Source organism: Peromyscus maniculatus, chromosome 23 (genome assembly GCF_049852395.1).
Source record: "Peromyscus maniculatus bairdii isolate BWxNUB_F1_BW_parent chromosome 23, HU_Pman_BW_mat_3.1, whole genome shotgun sequence".
Lineage (NCBI taxonomy): Eukaryota > Metazoa > Chordata > Mammalia > Rodentia > Cricetidae > Peromyscus > Peromyscus maniculatus.
In genome coordinates, this window is record NC_134874.1 from 1,504,434 (window position 1) to 1,525,843 (window position 21,410).

The window sequence follows — 21,410 nt, forward strand, 5'->3', positions numbered from 1 at the left end:
AGTCAGCCCATCAGTAACCCCTTTGCTGACAGTCTTGCCCTCCATGCCCCTCCTCCCATGTCCTGTGTTCCCGTGGGAGCGATGACAGAGCTTCCCACCGCATTGCAGCAATTCCCTGTCATCCTCCGCAACAGACCCTGGGTCCCGTGTGCCCTCTCTGTTCATTTTGTGGGCACTGTTGGGAGATGGGCTTGGTCACATCAGTGGAACAGTCACCTGAAGGGTCATCGCCAACCCCAGGCACTGGAGAACCCAGTCTCTCCCCCAATGAAACTAACTCAAGCACATCTGCGGTCTCATGGGGAGCTTGGACACACAAGGAAGTGAGAGCCTGGTGTGGACTCTAATGTTTTTCTAACAACTGTGGAGATTGAGGGGATGTGTGGTGAATGTAAAATACCCCGTTGACTTGGCAGTCTCTTGTGTAAATTACAGTAAAACAAAGTAAGTGAAATTGAAACAAAAATAAATTTGATCACAAAATGCCGCTTGTGTGCTTGAATGGCTGTTTCCTGGTGCCACTTGCTTGGGGCAGCGCAGGCCACTTGGATTCTGGCTTTTCAGCGGCCCCACTCTGAAAAGACGACAGAAAGGTTCTTGGTGTTTTGCTGGTCCTGTGAGGTGGCTTGTTCTTGACATGGGCCTTTGCGGGTCAGGTTGTCACATGGTTTCAGAGGTGATTTCCTGTCCTTACTGGAAGCTGGGTACTGTTAGCCTCAGAATTTGTTAAAAAAAAATTTTTTTTTAAAGGAAAGAAAATACAGAAAACTTTGTTTTTAAATGCTCTGTCGGGCTTTGCTGTTACGCCTTGACTGTCTCAAGATCGTGGCTCCTAGATACCTCGTCCTGTAGAACTTGGTCGTTTCTGCTGTGCTCTGTTTTTGAGACAGGGCCAACTGCCCGAGCAGCTTAGTGTGCAGCGTGTTTCCAGGGTGTTTGAGGTTCCTCTCGTGGTGTTCTGTTCAAATACAGCATCAGCATGTATCCACCTAAGTGTGTGTACACAGGCCCCTGGCGCTCAGCAGAGTTCTGGGGGGTGGGGGTGAGGTGCAGATGTGTAGTCCAGTGTGAGGGACAGACGGATAGGAACAGGTACAGCACAAGTTGGTGTGATACCCTCAGGAGTGGGGTTGGAGAAGAGATGTTACAGACTCACTAGGCAAGCAGTCCCGACCGCTGCGACCCCAGGAGCCCTGAGAACTCCCCAGTCTTCTGCTCTGCCCAGGAGCGCCCAAGCGGGTGAGACTTTGCACCCTTGTGACACATGGCAGCCCCTTCCCTGGCCTTTCGTTTTGCTGTTCTGTTCACTTTCCATGCTGCCGCCTCGAGTGTCCAAGGCTGCTCAGACCTCCTGTCTCCTCACCCTGATGGTGTTTCAGGTGTCCCAGCCCAGTCCCTGCAGACATGTCTCAGGAGGTAAAGAGGTATGCAGCCTCTGTCTTGAGGACACACTGGAGCTCCCCAGCCATCCAATGGAGAACTTGCTGACTTTGCTCTTAGGTCAGTAGAGCCACCGGAAGATTCACAGGAGGTGAATCTCAGAGGATCAGTGGAGTTGCAGGATTCCAGAGCCTGGATTGGTGTTACTGGGAAGGAAGGAGAGCAGTGGAAACCGAGTCCCAGCCCGTCTTGTCTAGGGGATGCCTTGGGCAGACCCACCCATACACTCCGGGCATGTTACCTGGCATGAAAACAACATGCAACTGCAGTTGACATCACATCCCCTCAAGCAGGTTACATCGGAAAAGTGGGAAAGGTGGATGTTCTGAACCTTCCTGTGGTGATCATCCATCTATTCATCTGTCTGGTGTTGCCATGGTGCGGGGCTTCTTTGCTGGAGAGGCATTCGGAACAGCCTCATTCTGACAAAACCAGCCTCCTGCACTCTGACAGGCTTCCCCTCTCAGAGACTGAAATTTCACACAAGGAACCTTAGTGACTGCCTCGTGCATTCTTCTCTTCTGCTGAATTAAATCATGAATTCAGATGTGACTGGATTAAGAATGTCTCCATTCCCGCCACGGTCCTCTGGCCGTCCAAAAGCCAGCCTTTGCAACTCCATGTCCTGAGTGACTGTTTCGTCATGCTAGAGGCCAACCTGACAGTAGATGCACCCTGGACAACGAAAGAAAACCTTTGCAGATGTCACTTTCCCTCCCGCCCGCCGTGGTCCCGTGCATCTGTCTTGGTGCACTCTCACTTCAAAAGCAGCAAGGGGGCCCAGGAAACCCATGTCCTCTCCTTCAGGAAGCCGTTTATTGTGGAGTGGCCTCTCTGCCACAGTTCACTCCTGGTTGGCCATCACTATTGGCTGACGGATGGCACCTTAAATCCCATATTTCGCAGACTAGGTTAGTGTGGGGACTCAAGGGCAGGTGTCATGCTGTGCCTCAAAGTCGCCTCTTGTAATGGAAGTTTCAATCACGAATGTCATTGTTCCCACAGCAGATGTCTGCCAGTCCAGGGACAAGACACCTTACTCTTGGGGTCTAGGGGAGGAGCAACAAGATCTAATCTCTTCCCTCAACCCACAACACAAGGGGCAGCAGCTCTGGCAGCCGTCCAGGGAGCACTGAGGACCTTTCTCCTTCCTCCTCAGTTACCAGAGGCTTCCAAGTCCATCTCCAGAATGTGGGTGCATCACTCATGGCCTCCCTGGGCAGGAAGCCTAGCTGGTCCCCCAGTCTCAAAGAGTGTTCCTGGATGAGCCCATGCTGCCCTTGGTCTTTCAGTCCAAGCTGTGTTCTGAAGGGGACCACGAACTCCACATGACAAGATAAGCTCACTGGGTATGGTGGTGCACACCTTTAAACCTAGCACTCGGGAGACAGGCGTGTTCCCTCGTCAGGTCAAGGCTGTCTGGAGCCACATAGGGAGTTCTGTCTGTATCCACCATAGCTGCACACTAGAACACTGCTTTGCTTTTAAGGGCTATGCAGTATGTGAGACCTTGTGTCATCGTTTCTCTGACAGCTGTGTCTCTGCTTCATGCGGAAACAGCCAGTGACCTTCATACAGTGTGGCCCCCAGAGCCTTCATGGGAAGGCAGGTTTGACCAGTGGTCAGAAGTGGAGCACCCTGTATGGATAGTCTCGGGCTCTGCCACAAGCAGCTGTCTAGAACCCCTGGGGTGGTGCTGTGTTCCTGACTCCATGAGATCCAGAATGGCAGTGGCCGCCGTTAGGTGCCTCGTTCTGGTGCTGACTGGCAGAGCCGATGGCAGTCGGCTTCCCTAGCCAAGATACTCAGAGGAATAGTTGAACGCATTACATTTCCAGCCAGCACAAACCCAGAGCTGCAAGGTGGCCCTACAGTGAGTTCACGGAAGGCGTTGAAGAGCATGCTGCTTCAATTCTTGAGGTGTGCTGTTCCTCTACTGTGGTGGTGCCCATCTTGTTAACCTGGGTTTTGTGCCCTGGCGTCTGGTGGAGTCTGCCTTAGTTTCTGAGAAGCTGTGAGGTGTCTGACCTGCTGCCCGTGTGTTGATCCTTTGTCGTATGTTGACTGCAAACTAACCGTGCATTTCAGGCCGTGTGAGGCGTGGAAAGGCCCAACAGGAGTGGCTCATGGTGAAAACAAACTTCAGCTCTGGGTGGCCCGTGGCAAGATGGCTCCCTGCGTCCCTGAATGCCAATATCGTCGTTTTAGCATGTTCTCACTTTCTAACCCACCCAGAGGTACTGTGCCCGCTTCCCCTCCAAGGTGTGCTAGCCTCCGCTCCCATGTGCCCTTGCAGGAGAGGGGGTCCCAGGACAGCTGTAGTCCACAGCGGCTGTTCGTTTGTTTAGAACCGGGGCTGGCAAGCTTTCTGTAAAGGACCAGGTGTTCGTTGAGATTTGGGGGCTATATAGTCTTGGGCAGCTGCCCTGTGCTGCGCCTGTAGCAGGCAGGTAGCCTTGAGCATCACAGGGTGAGGGGTGTGGCTCCACATGGGCCGGGTGACACCTTGCTAATAATTGTCTTAAGGCATCATCTGATTTCAAAAACAATGCTAATGTCCACCAGCACTGCCTTCCAAGTAGACCTCACACCAGCTTTGCAGCTTGACAGTCGCCTGGAAGGCAGGTGACACTGTTTTTACATCTACTAAAAATGGAGGCAGAGCCGGGTGGTGGTGGTGGCGGCGGCGGCGGCGGCGGCGGCAGCGCACGCCTGTACTCCCAGTACCTGGGAGGCAGAGGCAGGTAAATCTCTGTGGGTTCCAGACCAACCTGGTCTGCAGAGTGAGTTCCAGGACAGCCAGGGCTACACAAAGAAACCCTGTCCGAGGGGGAGAGGAGGGGATGGAGGCAGGTTGCCTTCTGAGCAAGGGTCCCACAGATCATCTGCTTGTCCAGACCACAGTTCCCAGTTCAGAATTCTAAGCCTGTGGCACCAGCCTCAATGCTCAGCCTTTTTTTTTGTTGTTTTGTCTTGTCTTGTTGGTTGATTTGGTTTCTCTGTATATCTTTGGCTGTCTTGGAACTCTCTGTAGACCAGGCTGGCCTCGAACTCACATTGACCCGCCTGCCTCTGCCTCCCACCCTGAGTGCTGGGATTAAAGTCCTCTGAGGCAGAGCTTCCCCGTGGTGGCACAGAAACCCTCAGGCGTATTCTGTAAGTGGGAGGGGCAGGTATGGGAGGTCTGTGGTGGACACCAGAGCCCCTCACCCAGCATGGCCTCTAGCAGTGTGAGCAGCCAGGTCTGTCCTGTGATTCCACACTTGGACGCCTCACAGGAAAGGTGGGCAACATTCTCCCCCTGCTGAGGTCCCTGCCCAGTGGCACCTTGTCTCCCTCCTCCCCTCCCCCTTCCCCTTCCCCTCCCCCTCCCCCTCCCCCAGCTGGCTTTGTGTTGGTGCTGTGGGCCATGAGCAGTCTCCAGGAACCTGTTGTGTGTCCCTTCTAAGTGTGTTTGACAGCAGCCAGGGGATGGGTGTGGGGGCGGGGTGTGGGGAACAACTGGCCTGTGAACACCTGGAGGGAGCAATGGTGAGGCTGTGGCCAGGGCTGTCCCACTTTACCAAGGTATTATAGCTTTGCCGGTAACCACATGAGGCCATGTACCTCCCCTACATGCCTGGCCAGTGTTGCCTTCTCTGGCTGGAGACAATGTCGGTCGAGCACCTAGTGGGCCATGAGCTCAGTGCCCTGCTATGTGGGGTCCTGTAGCAGGAATCTTAAAAGGTCTTATTATAATAAAAACAAACCTGGAGCTGGGTATTGGGGTGAATGCTGGAAGATCAGAGAAGCAGAACAAGCCACAGCCACCTCACCTTGCCAGTTCCTCAGCTGATCCTGTTTCCTCAGACTGGAAGCCTCTCAGTCCTCATCCAGAGTAAATCTCAGCTGAACTGCTGCTCAAAAGCCTAAAAGCTTAACCAAGCTCTAGTTCCTGGTTTTCACGCCTTATATACCTTTCTGCTTTCTGCCATTACTTCCTGGGATTAAAGGCTTGTGTCACCATGCCTGGCTGTTTCCAGTGTGGCTTTGAACTCAGAGATCCAGAGGGATCTCTGCCTCCAGAAGGCTAGGATTAAAGGCGTGAGTGCCACCATTTTCTGGCCTCTATATCTAGTGGCTGTTCTGTCCTCTGACCCCAGATAAGTTTATTAGGGTACACAATATTTTGGGGAACACAATATCACCACAGGGTCCAGACATCTAATGGGACTTCAGTCTTCCTCTTAGCCCTGCTTGAGTGGCTGGCTCTCCTTTTCCACTTGTGGGACTGGGGCCCACACCTGTGCATGTCAGTGCTGCCCATGGCTGGATTTCTCCACTGCCCTGGAGTTCACATCCCACACTCGATCTCTCTCCCCCAAGACTGCCATGATGTATCTGGCAGCCACCATCCCAGGGTGCTGGGAGGTGGGGATGTGCTGGGGTGAGACAGTGACCCCCATGTTTGCTCAGTGGGATTACTGTTGCTGCCCCTGTCCTGTTGGTGAACCCTGTAAGTGTGGTTGACACCATGGAGGCATAGACTGGGCTTGGCTGCTCAGGCTGCAAGAGACCATGCTGGGTCAGAGGCTTTGGCATTTAGCACATGCATCCCATGCCTGCCCCTCTACTTAACCTAACAATAGGCCCAGAATGAAGCCTTGGCCCCTCAGAGCCTTGGTGTCCTGCCAGTGGAAGTCTGAGTAGTCAGCACCAACATGGAACATGGCTCTGTGACAGGGAACGTATGAAAACAACACTTTGTCTGTGCCCTGGTTGGGCTCTTAGCTAGAGCCACCAGCCATCCCACTTTTCCCAGGACAAAGTATTCCTGGGAGGCCAGACTTCAGTGCTAAAATCAGGACAGTCCTGGACAAACAGAGAGCATTGGTCACCCTGTTACAAGACCCAAACACCAGCATTCTTGATCCAGCAGCTTTTATTTAAAGGCAGATGTAAACACGGAGCCAACATTATATAGAAGACAAGCAATGTCTACAATCTGACTGCCTCCAGCTCCACCAGGACACAGATGGCAGAGCTGGGAGTAGGAGCAGGGGGACGGTGAAGCCAGTCTCACAGGAGGTCTCTGGAAACACTCAGCTAGGCCAGGGAGAGCCCCAAGGGTTCATCCTCACAGTGCACCGTTCTCCCCAGGCTGCCCTGGATAGTTAGCTCCCTGGGTTTCCAGCATCCCAAGGACCCTTTCCCAAAGGAGTGAGTGCAGGGCCCCCTGGGCAGACGCGCCTGTCTACCCCCTCCCCTCTCATTCCTGCCACTCACCCCTAGGCTCCACCCACAGTGGTCTCATTCCAGTTTCTGAGACCAGAGAGCCCATAGGTCTGTTTTGAATGAATGGAACAGAAGAGGCTCGGAATTTAACCCATTCCACGCTAGCCCGCCCCCTGCCTTTAACCGTTTCCTGCCCCTGCCTATGGCATGACCCGGCAATGGCCACTCAGCTCTCTCCCATTTTGCAGGGAAACATTTCTGCTTTATGATGGCGTGTGCTCTCGTTTCTCTCCCGTTATCTTAATGAATTAACTGGGTGCCCGTTGCTGCCCGGCCCCCCGCAGTTTATGAGCTGTACAGCAATCACTGCGATCTTAGTCAGCCCCACACAGTTGTTGTACCGGTTCCTATTACAGTAATTGGCATGAACTTTATTCTTTTGCAGAGAGATTCTTTGGCCCGCTGAGACTGCATAACCATCTGCCATAAATTGAGACTAGTACGGCTTATTTTGGTGAATGCAAAATTGGATCCCATTCTTTACTCTGTGGCTTGATTCAACTTCCAGATGGTTAATCCACATGAAGTAATAGGAATGCACCACAGCTCTGCTTAGCTGAAGATGGAGACGTAATATTTATTTGCTGATGTGGAGGCCTCCAAACGCTGCCCTGTCAGGATGTCAATATATAACACAGCAGCACAGAAATGTCAGCTTGTTCCGCAGGAACGACAGCCTCCCCTGAGTTGCCATGGGGGACCCCTGGGTGCCCCCCCACCCCCCGTCTGTCCTTGACCTAATCTCAAGAGGTTTTGTTCTCTCCCGGGCTGCTTCTTATCAGCTAGGTCTGCCCGTGTAGCTGGCTTCACATCTGCTTTGACTTTAGTGCCTGTGACATTTTCATTAATACTTCTCCAAGGTTGAGCCTTTATTCCAAATACCCTGCAGCTCACAGAAGCCTAAGCTCAGCTGTGCCCAGCTGGGGGCTGCTGGGAAACTTGGCCCCGAAATACCAACAAGTCTGCTGTCCCCACCCAGACAAGCTGATCAACACTTTTTAATTATTACTGATCATGCTCACCTGCTATGCTGGAGGATGCAGAGGTAGATCTTAGGGGTGGGGGCAGTGGCTTTCTGGGGAATACTGACTGCCTCTGGGCTTGGCAGCATGGGCTGCCCTGCCCCCCAAACTCCTCCTGGACCTCAGCATGTGGTGCAGGAGGGGTTGAAGCCTGCATCTCACCACCTGGGAGTGCTAAAGCGGCAGGGGTGGGGGTGGGGGTTACACCAGACGGGTTCTCCGACTCAGTTTACCCAGAGCTAATCTGGTTTAGTCCCTCCTCCTCTGCGCCACTCAGAGCTGGGCAAACTGAGAGAGACAGTTGCCCACCCTGTGGGCCCGTCTGTCCTAGATCTGCAGAGAGGACCTCTGGGACTCATTCTGAAGGTCCAGTGTTGAGGTTGGTTCTCTGGATGATTCCAACGGGCCCTTGAATTTGGGAACCACATCAGTGAACCTCACATGCCTCCATGGTCCACCATCTTACTATGTGCCTTCGGGTGCAGAGGGCATTTCGCATGGGTTTAACCCACAGTGCCATCACAGACGTCTTGACTTCTTCCTGCCTCAGTTCTCATCTCTGCCTGCCTACCTTTTCCCACTCAGAAGACTGACGGAAGGAAGCCCAGGACACAAGCAAGTACTCGTGTTAGGGTTGTGGCCTACACCTACTCTCCACCTTCATTTTCAAAGTTCTTGGGTACACTTGATCAGCAATTAGATCACGGAGATAGATTCTAGCCACATGGGATTTAGATGTAGACTTAAAAGAGGGTGGTGAGAGCCAAATGTGGTAGCACACACCTTTAATCCCAGCACGCAGGAGGCAGAGGCAGGCCGATCTCTGAGTTCCAGGCCAGCCAGATGGAACAGTGACAGCCCTTTCTCAAATAACCGAGAGAAGTGAAAAAATACAAAACAAACACATTTGAAAGTTTCCAGATGGAACAAGTAAAGCACAGATCCGTGGCGGAGTCGTGGGCCCCCTCTGCCCGTCACACACGAAGCTGTGTGCAGTTCCCAGTCACTCCAGGCTGCCGTGCCTCTCACAGCAGCCCCTTGCCATGTCAGCTCGGGCTGCCTGTACCGGGCAGATGGAAAGACTTTAAAGTTGGGCCCTCGAAATGCACGATTGGCAAGAGAATGGCAACCAGCGAGGAGCTGTCCAAGGGAGCCCGGGGTCCATCCAGCAGGATCAGAGCCTCTGGCTGGAGCCCCTGGCTCTAGTGGCAGGCCGCGTGTTTGTTCAGGTGGGCTAACTGAAGCCCCGGGGGCAGGCTGCAGTGGAGGGGGAGAAAGGCGGAGCCAAGTCAGACCATGGCTCAGTCCAGCTCCCTGGCTGTGGCTGCGGCTGCGGCGGCTGCTGCTGGGTCAGATGCCTCCTGCACCCGAATTGGATGCAGCAGTGCATCCTGTGGTCCCCACCTGCAGGAAACTCTGGAAGCTGCCTTCTATCGCTGCCTGGCCACGGGCTCCTCCCCCCCCCCAGGAGCCTCCTGACTCCAGCAGAGGCCACACCCCTGCGTTCAGTGCTATCCCACAAAACAGGGTCATGTGCAGATTCCCTGGTGGCTCTCCAGGCCCCTCTGCTCTCATTATGCCCCCATTCTATTCCGGCTACACTGCCTCCTGCTGGCTGCTTTGTGTCCCACCATGCAGGTGCCTTCAGCCATGGCAGATTCCACTCCCGGGAATGATCACCACATCCCCTCGAGGGTCCCTCCGTTGACTCACTGGGTCTGATGGCCTCTCTTCAAATGTCTTCCTGAACCACATTTAGGCCTTCTTACAGCTAGTCATAGCTTTTTTTTTCCAGCACTTACTACAGGGTGGGGAGAGAAAGGGAGAGGGGGGCATTTCCCACTGGACCAGAAGTTTCAGGAGATCCCTGCCCTCGTGGCTGTTACACATGGGATGGGCAGCCACTGTCTTCAGTCTTAGGATGGGCTGGCAGCTCTCGAGGAGACCCAGAGCGCAGAGATCACATGCAGCTGAACGGGGCTGTCCAAATGTAATAATGGCCGTCCGTGTTGCTCTGCCCAGAGCAGCCATTCTGGAGCATTCTGTGTAATTGGAGCACAATTAAGCATCTGGCAGTGTTTCCCTGGGCTGAGATCTGATTCCGAGCCTACTCGACGTGAGCTCTGGTTTCTTTTTGCTAGAACAACAAATCTGGATTCCCCTGCAAGGCAGACCCTGTGGTCTGGACTGCAGGGAGATCCTGAGGAGTAAGGCTCACACTAAAGGAATTTTAGACAGTGGGCCGTATACTCGGGGGCCATTTCTTGGACTTTGCATTATATAAATGAAGGTTCCCACTATGAGCCACGTCACACTCAGCTGGGGCAGGAAGCTGCCCAGCCTGGGCTGCTAGTGAGGACCAAGGCAGTGTGATGGAGTCACCTAGGGTGCACCTCACCACCCTCTCCTCCCAGGCAGCTCTCACTGGCCTCATTTTTCCTTCCAGACCTGCCAGGCCCCGCTTCGTCCATGGCCATGATCTCCGGCTTTCCCATAGAAAAGCCGGTGAGCTGACGGCTACCTGAAAGAATGAAGCTCAAAACAGAGAAGGTAGCGGTGAACTGCAGGGGATGATGCCATCTGTGTTCTCGAGAGCCTTCCACCAGGGGTGCCAGTCACCCAGGACTACGGATGGGTGCACAGGGCATGGCAAGTGGCAGGGGAGGGAGCAGGCTAGAGTATCGAGCCGTCAAGTGATGACACCAGCCCACCCATAGACAAGTGTTCTTGAGGAAAGTGGTTCAGTCGGGTCCCTGGTGATAAAAAGGGTGAGGGTCCCATGAGCCTCCCCAGTAGGTCCTAAAAACAACACAGCACGGGGCGGCTGGAGAGATGGCTCAGGGGTTAATAGCGGTGCTCTCCCAGAGGACCCAAGTTCCAAAGGACCTGAGTTCAGTTCCCACACCAAGCAGCCGAAACTCCAGCTGGCCTCCAAGGGCACCCACGTATACTTGCACAGACAGATATAAAAATAAAATCTTAAAAACAACACAAATGACAAAAACAAACAAAAAAAAAACCCACTCAGATACTCAGGAGTTCTGCACTCTTTGAACCAGCATACAGGTCTGTATAGTGTCCCATACTAAAAATAATATCTGGGACCAGAGGTGCTTCTGGTTTCAGGTTTTTCAATGTTGGGGTGTCCACACAGCCATGTCTTGAATCTGGAAATTTCAAGTCCCAAATCCTAGGAACTAGAACTCTTCCCACCTAGAGCAGTTGTTTGTGTCTCCTGGACGCCTAAGTATTTGCCGAGTTTGGATCGACATAAGCGTGTTCAGAGAGTGGGTTTCCAAAGTAAAAGTACTTAGCCAAGAAAAGATGAAAATCTGCATCCTAGCGTATTTCCCCCTCTCCTGAGATTCTAGAACATCCTCTAGTTTGTGTGGAGCGTCCTGTGCTGGGTTTTTCTGTTCTCCAGTCCTGGCACCCCTCCCTGAGGCTTTTTCCATCATAGGCAGCCCCTTTCCTGATTCCTCTGTCAGCACTGCTGCAGGAGATGGAGATATTGAGTAAGGTAGTTGCCCTAAGAGGCCTAAGAGTCATCGCTGTCCCTGCCAAAGCAGGTCACGAAGTAGGAAGGAAGCAAAGCCAGTGTAGGGGCCCAGGGACCCCCCAAAGCAAGAAGTGCTTTGCAACACGAACTTCAGAAACATCTCGGACCCACAGATTTGTGTGCAGAGGGGGGCCTGCAGAAGGAGGGATTTGGAAGAGCCTAGAAAGCCTGGAAGGCGGCATTCCATTGCAGAGGGGCTCCCTGCCTGTCCATAGCCCTGCAGGATCCATTCAAGAAGGCTGGGGGAGGAGGGCCCCAGCTGGGAGTCCACAGGCTGAGACAATTAGGGGATAATTGGGGCTGAATCATCTTGGTGGAGGCCCAGGAGGGTGTTGGGTGGGTGTGGGCCCTGCAGTGATTGCTCCAGACCAGCACTGGCTGAGTTCATTCTGTGGCTCCAGCTCCTGTAACCTGGCATTCAAAGGCATAAGTGCCTGGCCTTGACACCAAGGTGACCTGCTAAAGACAACACAGGCCTCAGGAATGCCTTGATCTAGTACTGGAGCTCAGTAGTAAGTACTGGCCTGGCACACGTGAGCCACAGGTTCCATCCCCAGGGCCGTGGACATAACAAAAATAGTGTCTTAACCTGGGACAGTGCCATAGCCAATCAAGGAACAGTACCACGACCTATTTATTCAGAGAAGTGCTCTTTTAGTATCTTTAAAGTCAATAGGGTTTTTGCAACTGATAATGTCCTGGCTGTGGTGTGCTCTCGGGGTAATAGAAAAATAGTAGGACCGACAACCATTTGTGTAGGGCTCAACACAAGTCAGCTGTCTTCATCAGCCTTGCCGTTGAATCCTCTCCACAACCCTGTGCGTTTGGATGGAAAACCCAGTTTCAAGAGGGAGTCCTGTGCCCCACAGGTGGGGACTCCTGGTGGCACATTCTGACATGGGCACGCAGACTTTGAGAAGGCAGGATTACACTTTCAGTTTGGCACCTGAAGCATAGTAAGTGCCCCTTGGCTGTGGGAAGATAGGTGGGTAGAAGGAGTCCGTGAATGAACAAACACCCAGGCATTGTTGCTCCACCCACATCCCTGCCACCCTGGCAGCCACCCATACACAACTCCTCTCCGGCTGCCTAGCACGCACCCTATCCCACTCCAGGAGCCGCCATCCGACGGAGAGAGATGATGTTGGTAGACAAGTGGCCCAGCTCCCTAGTCCCCATTAGGGTATCTGGAGTGTGTAACCCGAACAATCTCCCAGGGTCCCAAGCACTCCTGCACCAGGCAGCCTCTCTGCACAGCTTTTCCATTACTTCTTGGCCCCTGATTCAACTTCTTGAGACCCTTCTGGCACAACAATCCTGCCCAAAATCTCTGCCAGAAGGTCTGATTTGATACAGTGGTGAAGTTGGCCTCTGTGTCAAAGGAATGGGTTGTGACAGAGGTTAGCAGGAGGATGAGAGTGGTCTCACTCCAAAGGACCCACAAGGCTGTCTGTCCATGCTGGTTCAGATCCTGCAGTTAGGGGCTGGTGGATCAGCTTGATGGTGAAGCCTAAGAAACCCCACACATTGTGTGGCAGCCACGAGCCAGGGTGCGGGCTCAGAGAAGCCGCAGGACGCAGGGAGACTTTAGGCTCAGAGTCAGGTCTGTAGAAGCCCTGTTCCAGGTCTCCTGGATTGTGGCTTACATTGCTTTTCTGAGCCTTGTCTTTCTCCTCTGAAATGAACCCTGTACCACAGGTCACAGAGGGGACTCAGGGAGTAACACACAGCGGTTTGTCATGCAAAGCTGGGCCCAGAATCGTCCCCTTCAGGGGCCCTGCAGGCTCACATTCCGTTCCCCTTTTACTGTAAATGGGGGAAGATATCCTCCCCAAAAGCCCATGTGTACAAGATCCCATATGTAGGAACTCGGCCTCAATGAGCAAGTGGCCTTCTTGCAAACCATAGGAGCCTCCCAAAGAGACAGGTTCTGAAGTCAGATTCTGGGCTCTGGCCTCCTCCCACCTCAGCGGTATAGGATGGCTGAGATTAAGTGCACCCTGCTGTTCCTGAGACACTTTGAGGACTGTATCCTGCTGTGGTGTCTCTGCACAGACTGCCTGGAATGCTGATCTCTTCTCAACCCCCTTTCCCTACCAGTGAGCCTTCAGGGAAGCTCATCTCAGCCTCATTCCCTAAGGCCATCATGCCACTGTGGACTCCAACAGGTGGGTACTGCCTCTCCCTTTCCAAGGGCAGAGGCTACCCCTGTTTTGGCCAAGACATTCTCCCTGGCCATGTACAGTCTGGCACACAGTCAGAGCTCTATCCCCAATGGATATTTGTTGAACAAATTCTAGATGGGGCTTCTACCACAGAGATTGAGACTGTTTCAGCCTTGTCTGGGGTCAGGACATGTGGTGAGAGCCCATGTGCCTAGTCCAGCCCTACCTCAGTTGTATGGTTCCCATAGCTGTCCAGCCTGTGCAGAACAGTGAGGAGAGCACCCCAAAACCTGTCAGGAAGGTAACAACAGCCTTGCCCATTAAAGGCTGCCACGTCAGCTTTCCTCAGAGGGGTTTCTATCCAATCCGGGGTGACGGGGGTTCCCTGGAGCCCAGTCTAGGGATGTGCTGTTGTTACAAGACCGTCGCCTTTTGTAAAGTTTTGACCATGTTTTATGTGTATGAGTGTTCTGTCAATACGTATGTATGTATACCTCTCACTTGCCAACATGTATGTATGCGTACCACGAGCTTGCCTGCTGCCCGAGAGATCAGGAGAGGGTGTGTGATCACCTGGAACTGGAGTCATGGATAGTTGGGAGCTGCCATGTGGGTGCTGGGAACTGAACCTGGGTCCTGTGCTCTTAACCACTGGGCACCTCTGCACCCCCTGTTTCTGTTCCCTATCAGCAGTGAAAGTGCGCGTCTCTTGCTCCTTCCTGCCTGTCCCTTTGCCTCCAGCTGTCCTTACAACATGGCTGCTGGGCTAACAGCTGGAGCCACCTCCTCAGTTACCGATTTGACCCTGTAAGTGCTGTGTAAAGACTTCTACACCTCCCCGCTCCACCCCTGTCCTCCAGGATGAAGTTCCAAACCCTTTAGGCTCTCAGCTGACCACAAGGGCGTTTTGTTTCACCACCATGCTCCTGCTAAGCCTTAGTGTCCGTCCTTCCTGCCTACCCTACATTCAAAAGCCTGTCCCCACTGAAACAGACCATCCCCAACCATGTAAGTCCGGGGTTGCGTCCTAACAATGGAGGCACCTCAAAGGAGCAGCCTCGCTCTCGGATGGGGCTGAGGGAGCACACATATGACCCCAGCACTGATGAGGCGGCAGCAGGAGGGTTGTGAGTTCGAGGCTAGCCTGGGCTACATAGAAAGACCTGTCTAAAACACAGAAAAAAAATATATTAAAAGACAACATATCTTCCTTCCCTCCTGTCCCTACACATCTTCAAACCTCAGTTGCCCACTGTGTAAAATGGGCATATGAAACCTCGCTGGAGAGGCAGCCAGGGACCTTGTGATCATCAGGGACACCGTTCCTTAGCCGCCATGACAGAAGATTGTTCTCTCCACGGGGTGATTAACTGTCTCCATTTGCCCTGGACTGAAAGGTCTTCTTGAAGGGGAGGCTCCAAGCTGGAGTTGTCAGACCCAGCAGGGTAAGTTAGTAGCCTCCATCTCCTGCATTATTGGTTCTGGAACAAATGTCTTGCCAGACCAGAACTTGGAAAATGCCAAGGATGTCCAGAGTCTGACCCAAGGGCTGCAGGCTTTGCACAGAAGCACAAGTCGGCTTTCCACACATGAGGAATTGGCTGTTCCCTTCAACGGAGCGAGAATGGTGTCAACCCTCACCCCTTCAAGGGCCACACTGTGCCACCCCTCCCTTCCGACCACCCCGGCACACGATGGCCAGACCTTCTAGACTGCACATCTAAATATTCCCTCCATCAGAGTCTCGTGTTGTTGGTTTTTTTCCCTCCTGCATCGAGTTTCTCGGTTTATTCTGAGCCAAGCAGCTCCTCACCCAAGCTCCTCTGCCTCCTTTCAAAAATCCAAGGCTGTATTCAACCTCCGAGTCCAAACCGCACTTATGTAACCCATGGTGATGCTGAGTGAGTAAGGTTGGCTAAGAGGTGGGCCCCCTTGCACTCCCAGCACAGGGCACATTCTGTCCTGTAGAAATGGTTCTGGGGTGTGTGTGTGTGTGTGTGTGTGTGTCTGTCTGTCTGTCTGTCTGTCTGTCTGTCTGTGTCTGTGTGTGTCTCTCTATGTCTCTGTGTGTATCTGTCTCTGTGTATCTGTGTGTATGTCTGTGTATTTGTGTGTGTCTGTGTGTGTGTTTATGTGTATCTGCGTGTGTCTGTGTATGTGTGTCTGTGTGTATCTGTGTGTGTATCTCTGTGTGTGTGTGTCTGTGTGTGTATCTCTGTGTGTTTCTCTCCTGAAATAAAAAAACAAAAAACAAAAACAACTCCTTCTGCTCAAGATGTCAAAAAGAAGACTCAGAGAAGGGAAAAAGCCTGGAATAATTTCAGCATTGGGCCCAGATCAAGAACGGCAAACGCTGGAATATTTTCCGAAGTCAGGCTGTGAGTAGAGTCACCCTTACGGGAAACTGGAGCCTGACCTTGTGTAGCTCCAGGGGTGTGTGCTGGCCACATCCTCCACCATAGGGACAGCAGGCCCTGATCTCTCTCCCTCCCTGTACTCCTACTTCGTGCCCAGGCCACTTCTCCCCCATCTTGGCATCATCTCACAAGTGTGTTGTTGTATTAATCCATTAATTTAAGAGGTAAATCAAGTTCCAAAAAACAATGATATCTGAGGGGCCTCGCCGGTTCTGGGAGAACAGGGCTTGAACTAGGTCCATGTGTCCATTACCACATGGTGCCATGTGCAAACACCTACCCTGTGAGGCTGGTGATTCATTTTGCCAGACATCCAGCTAAGACTCAGCTTGCAGTTTCTCACCAGCCATCTAAAGACGGGAGTAACACTAAAGGTTACTTCAGTAACACAGTGTCTGGGCGTTTGGGCCTCTGACAACTGTTCCTAGAACCCAGCTCTTTACTGGGGATCCTTAAGACCTTGATCGATTCCCAAGGGTAGCATAATTCAGAACTGGCCTCCGCCAAACAGCGCAGAGTCCCCAAAGGACTGTCAACACCTATTATGCATGTGAGAGACTTCGTCTTCCCTCTTAGAATAGATTCCAAAGTGGCTTCTGAGGCAGAGCTGGGTGGAGCCCAGGCTCATCAATTCACTTTGCTCAGCTGGAGCTCTGGTCCAGACCAATGACTTCACAATAGGGCAGTCCACGGTCCAGGGAGCCATTGAGGAGGACTTCTTGGCAGTCTACCAACCAGAAAGGTCCAGGATAGCAGAGGCTGGATGTGATCTGGTCACTACAGAGTCCCCAGCATGGTGCTTGGGGCCTGGTAGATCCCAAAACATGTCTCTTGAATAACCAAATGAGTGGATCGAGTCAAGCTTAGGGAGGACAAGACAAAGGCCCCCAAATGGCACACCTTTATCCACAGAGCTTGTGAATGTTTCTGTCTGTGGCCAGAGACATTTTGCAGGTGAGACTGAGAGAGCGCTAGCTAACAGACCTGAGATGGTGAGGTTGTCCTGCATTATCCTGGAGCTCCAATCTGATGAGATCTTAACATGAACAGGAAGCCATTGGAGAGCAGAGTCAGTGAGGCAAATTTGTAATCCTAGCCCTGGAGAGGCTGAATCAGGGGAGTCACACACTCCAGGATAGCCTGGGCTACAGAGCAGGACCCCATCTAAAAAATAAAAATCAGGACAGCCTGGGCTACAGAGTAGGACCCTGTCTTAAAAAAAAAAAAAAAAAAATCAGGAAATGACTAGTCAAGAGAACGTTCCTGTGTGAAGGAAGGGATGCTTCTGCAAGGCATGAAGTTAAGGGCAGACGGGGAGCCACCCCAGCCAAGGAACAGGGCAGCCTCTGGAAGCTGGAAGAGGCAGGAGGCAGCTCCTCTAGTCTCCAGGAAGGAACACAGCCCTGCTGCCACCTTGGTATTAGCCCAGTGAGACCAGTGTTCCGATGTCAGACTTCTGATCTCTAGCACTGTGAGAGAGGAAAAGAAAAAAAAAAAGCCAGTCTGTATTGTTTAAAGTTAAACGTCTGTGGGGGTTCGTCATAGCAGCCATGAGTGAGTATCAACTGTTGCAGAAGGAGCTCCAGGTGGTGAACCAGCACCTGCCAAGGCCTGGGACGAGGAAGGACCTGGCTGTGCCTTAGTGTGTGACAGAGGTGATGCTGTCACTGCTCCTGTCCTTCTAGCCCAGATCCGGGGCAAAAAGAGCTTGGAGAGCGCCTGTCTTCCCGACTGGTACTTCAGGAGTGTGCTGGGCAAGGTCAGGCAAGGATGAGGCACTGGCCCATCAGATGCGAAGAGTGCCTTTTTCCAGAGGATTCATAAAAACCACCAGAGGAAGGGCCCTTGACAGAGGGAGGAAGATTAGCTGTCAGAGCATGCTGCCTGCTGTCTTCAAAGCCTTGTCCGGAGCTCACAGGCTGTGTTTCCTCTTCTAGCATCGGAGCCTCATTGGCCTTTCACACCAGACCCTGTGACACCCTTCTACCTCAGCGCTGTGGGGACTGCCAGGCCAGGCGCAGTGACTCCAACACCCAGGAAAGTCCAGAGAGGTTCCCCTTGCCCCTGAGGTAAACCAGCATGTGGAGTGGGACTTGGCTAGAGCCTGCCTGTGTCTTAGGACGGCCTTCCCAGACCCCCCCCCCCCCCCGCTGAGTTATTTTCTCAATCACGATAAATAGAAAGTGAAGCCGCCGCGATAACCATTGTCATTGTCACGGTTTTGTGTCACTGGCTTACAGCTGCTCAGCCACCATCGGTGAGGCATTCGCCGACATTGCTTCCTCTCTCTCTGGCCTGCGTGCTCCCTGTGCTGGCAAGAGCTCCATGCCTTCCTGTGTCTCTGGCTTGGTCTGTTCTACAACCTTTGCAGGGTCATTGGTGCAGAGGAAACAACCTGCGCATCTCTCCTCACACAGTGCCTCAGCACTGAGTGTTGGGAGTGTCGGCACACTGGATCAGAGCTCCGTGCCTTTCCACGGCTGCATACTATTCCGTTGCATGGGTGGGCAGAGCACATTTTGCTTACTCATCCCCTATGGATGGAAGCGTGGGCAGTTGTGGGGGGAGTTGTAGGGACAGTTGAGTGTGGGTTTGTTTTTGTTTTTGTTTTTGAATACCTCTTTTCCTTTCGTGGGAAGGGTCAGCAAGAGTGGAAAGCTAAAGCTTTACTTCCCGGGGAGTCTGAATTAGTTTTCCAAAACCGCGGTCGATTGAGTAGGCTTTTCCAACTCTGGTCCTGAGGTTTAGGGAGGCACCCCATGCCACTTCTGCAACTCAGTGCGCAATGGCAGAGAGGACAGCAGATGGGAGAGACATGGGACAGACATGGAGGCCTTGGTTAGGTGCGTGTGGGTGTTGGATATTTACCTGCCTGTGGCCATCAGGTCAAGAGGAGGACCATCAGCATGAGGGTCAGACAGGCCTGTGCATGGGCCATTTTCCACCTGTGAGGTGGAGCTTCCTCTGAACCTGGTGCTGGGTGGTGGAAATTGAGCTGCCAGCAGCACCTGGACCCCCCCCTTGCGTGTCCCCCCCCCCCCCCGGCTGTGGCAAGCAGAAGAGACCCTGGAGAGTTCTCAGCCGCAGCTGCCTGGCCACTCCCTCCCGTGAGAACTTTCCTCAGATACTTCCAGAAGGTTTTGCAGGCGAGTGATCCGCGCTGCTAATATTGACAGGGTTTTAAAAAGTAGATTTGTAACCACCAAAAGGCCTTTGCCAGCTGGTCCACCGGCCTGGTGGGGATCTTACCCTAACCCTGATCAGCAGCCACTGGCCACAAACCTCTCCCACTCTCAGTGGTGGTGGCAATGGCCCTTTGTCTTGGAGGGAAAGGCCACCAGCTCCATGACACAGTTGTCCTCAAGCCAGCGACTCCTGCCCCACCCTCCATTTCCTGAAGTAGAGTTCCTCGGTGGGTGAGGAACGCGGTCTGGGTTGCCCACATGGCCGTGGCCAACCCGCGTGAACTTGTATTTGAACCTGTGTTCTCCCAGCATTGATGACCTGCAAAGGCTGGCTGAACGCGTGCAGGTGTGTCTGTCCGTCCCCTCCGCCCCCCCCCCCCCCATCAAGGACAAAGATGACTTACACAGTTGTTCATTCCAACTGCTGAGCCAAAGGTTGGGAAAAAGGGAATTTTCTAGAAAATAATAGTAGCGAGGCTCGTAGACTGTAAAGACAGCCTTGGTTAAACCTCAGTCGGTTACAGGACAGCATGAATGTGGGAAAGGGACGTGTAGGGACATGGGGTGAGGGTGGGTGAGGTGGAGGTGGGGTGGGGGTGGGGCTGACGGAGTAGGGAATGAGAATAACCAGAATGCATTATACACAAATATGAAGTTGTCAAAAAAAAAATCACATCTAATAAAAACCAAATATTAAATTAAAAATGAAGAGCAGTGTTTCACAGCATCTCCCTCGCTTCCAGCTTTTACATTTCTCCCATGTCATTTCCTTAGAGAGGGTGTGGCCTGAATACCCTGTTTAGGGCTGTGTGCTCAACTGTCACTTACTCTCAAAGACAGGGTTTCCTTGTGTAGACCTGGCGGTCCTGAAACTAACTCTGTAGAGCAGGCTGGCCTTGGACTCACAGAGATACAATAACAATTATTATTATGTATATGTATGTTATGGGGGAAACAACAAGAATTATTATTATGTATATGTATGTTGTGTGGAGGGGGACAGACAACAAGAGTTGTTATTATGTATATGTATGTTGTGGGGGGGGCGGGGGGGGCACACAACAAGAGTTGTTATTATGTATATGTATGTTGTGGGGGAAACAACAAGAGTTGTTATTATGTATATGTATGTTGCAGGGGATGGCATGCATCTGTTACAATGTTCCTGTGGAGGTCGAAGGACAACACATAAAAGCTGGATCTTCCCTTCCACCATGTTGGTCCTAGGGATTGAACTCAGGTCCTTCGGCTTGGCAGCAGACACGCTTGCCCACTGAGCCATCTTGCTGACCCACTTTCCTTTCTTTAAGCTACGCCATTTGCCTCATGCTCTGTGACTGTGGAACTCTGACCTGAATGAACGCTCAGTGCTGGCCCAGGACTGAGCTGCAGAACTCACCTTTGCACTTGTGTTCAGTTACTGTAAGATGTCATCAGGACACCATACGATTATAGTAAGGCAATTCTAATTATCTTCTAAAAAAAAAATGTGAGCCGGGCGGTGGTGGTGCACGCCTTTAATCCCGGCACCCGGGAAGCAGAGCCAGGTGCATCTCTGTGAGTTTGAGGCCAGCCTGGTCTACAGAGCGAGATCCAAGACAGGCACCAAAACTACAAAGAGAAACCCTGTCTCGAAAAACCTAAAATAAAAATTAAAAAAATGTATCCTGTTATGAGCTGAGCCCATGATCAAGTTTGAACTTAAGTCAAACGTGTGTGGTGTTGAGACCTTCCATTAGCAATTAGCCAGCTCTTTTTTTTTTTTTTTTTTAAATGTTCATGGTTGCTCCGTATTTGAGCAACATTGCTTTTTTTTTTTTTTTTTAAGATTTATTTATTATGTATACAGTGTGTATTCCTGCAGGCCAGAAGAGGGTACCAGATCTCATTACAGATGGTTGTGAGCCACCATGTGGTTGCTGGGAATTGAACTCAGGACCTCTGGAAGAGCAGCCAGTGCCCTTAACCTCTGAGCCATCTCTCCAGCCCTAGCCAGCTCTTTTTTAACTGACAGGAGGGTGGGGGTGGGGGAGTGGGGGGTGGAGGGATGGGGGGTGGAGGGATAGGGGGTGGAGCGGGGGTGAGGTGGGGGGGTGTATGCATTAAAAATTGTGCAAGCCAAAGGGCAGACCCACAGTCACAGGAATGAAGTGTTTTGTGATGTGATTAGAGAAATATATTTGAACACCGAACTGAATAGCAAAAACCAAACCTGAGCAAAATGGCCTGACATTTTTGCCATAGATTTTATGTAGTGTTTGTTGGAGAAGCTGGTTCCCCCGGGAAACATTCTAGGGCGTTTAAAAGAATCAGCAGGTGCTGAACTGAACGGTGTCCACGGAGAACCT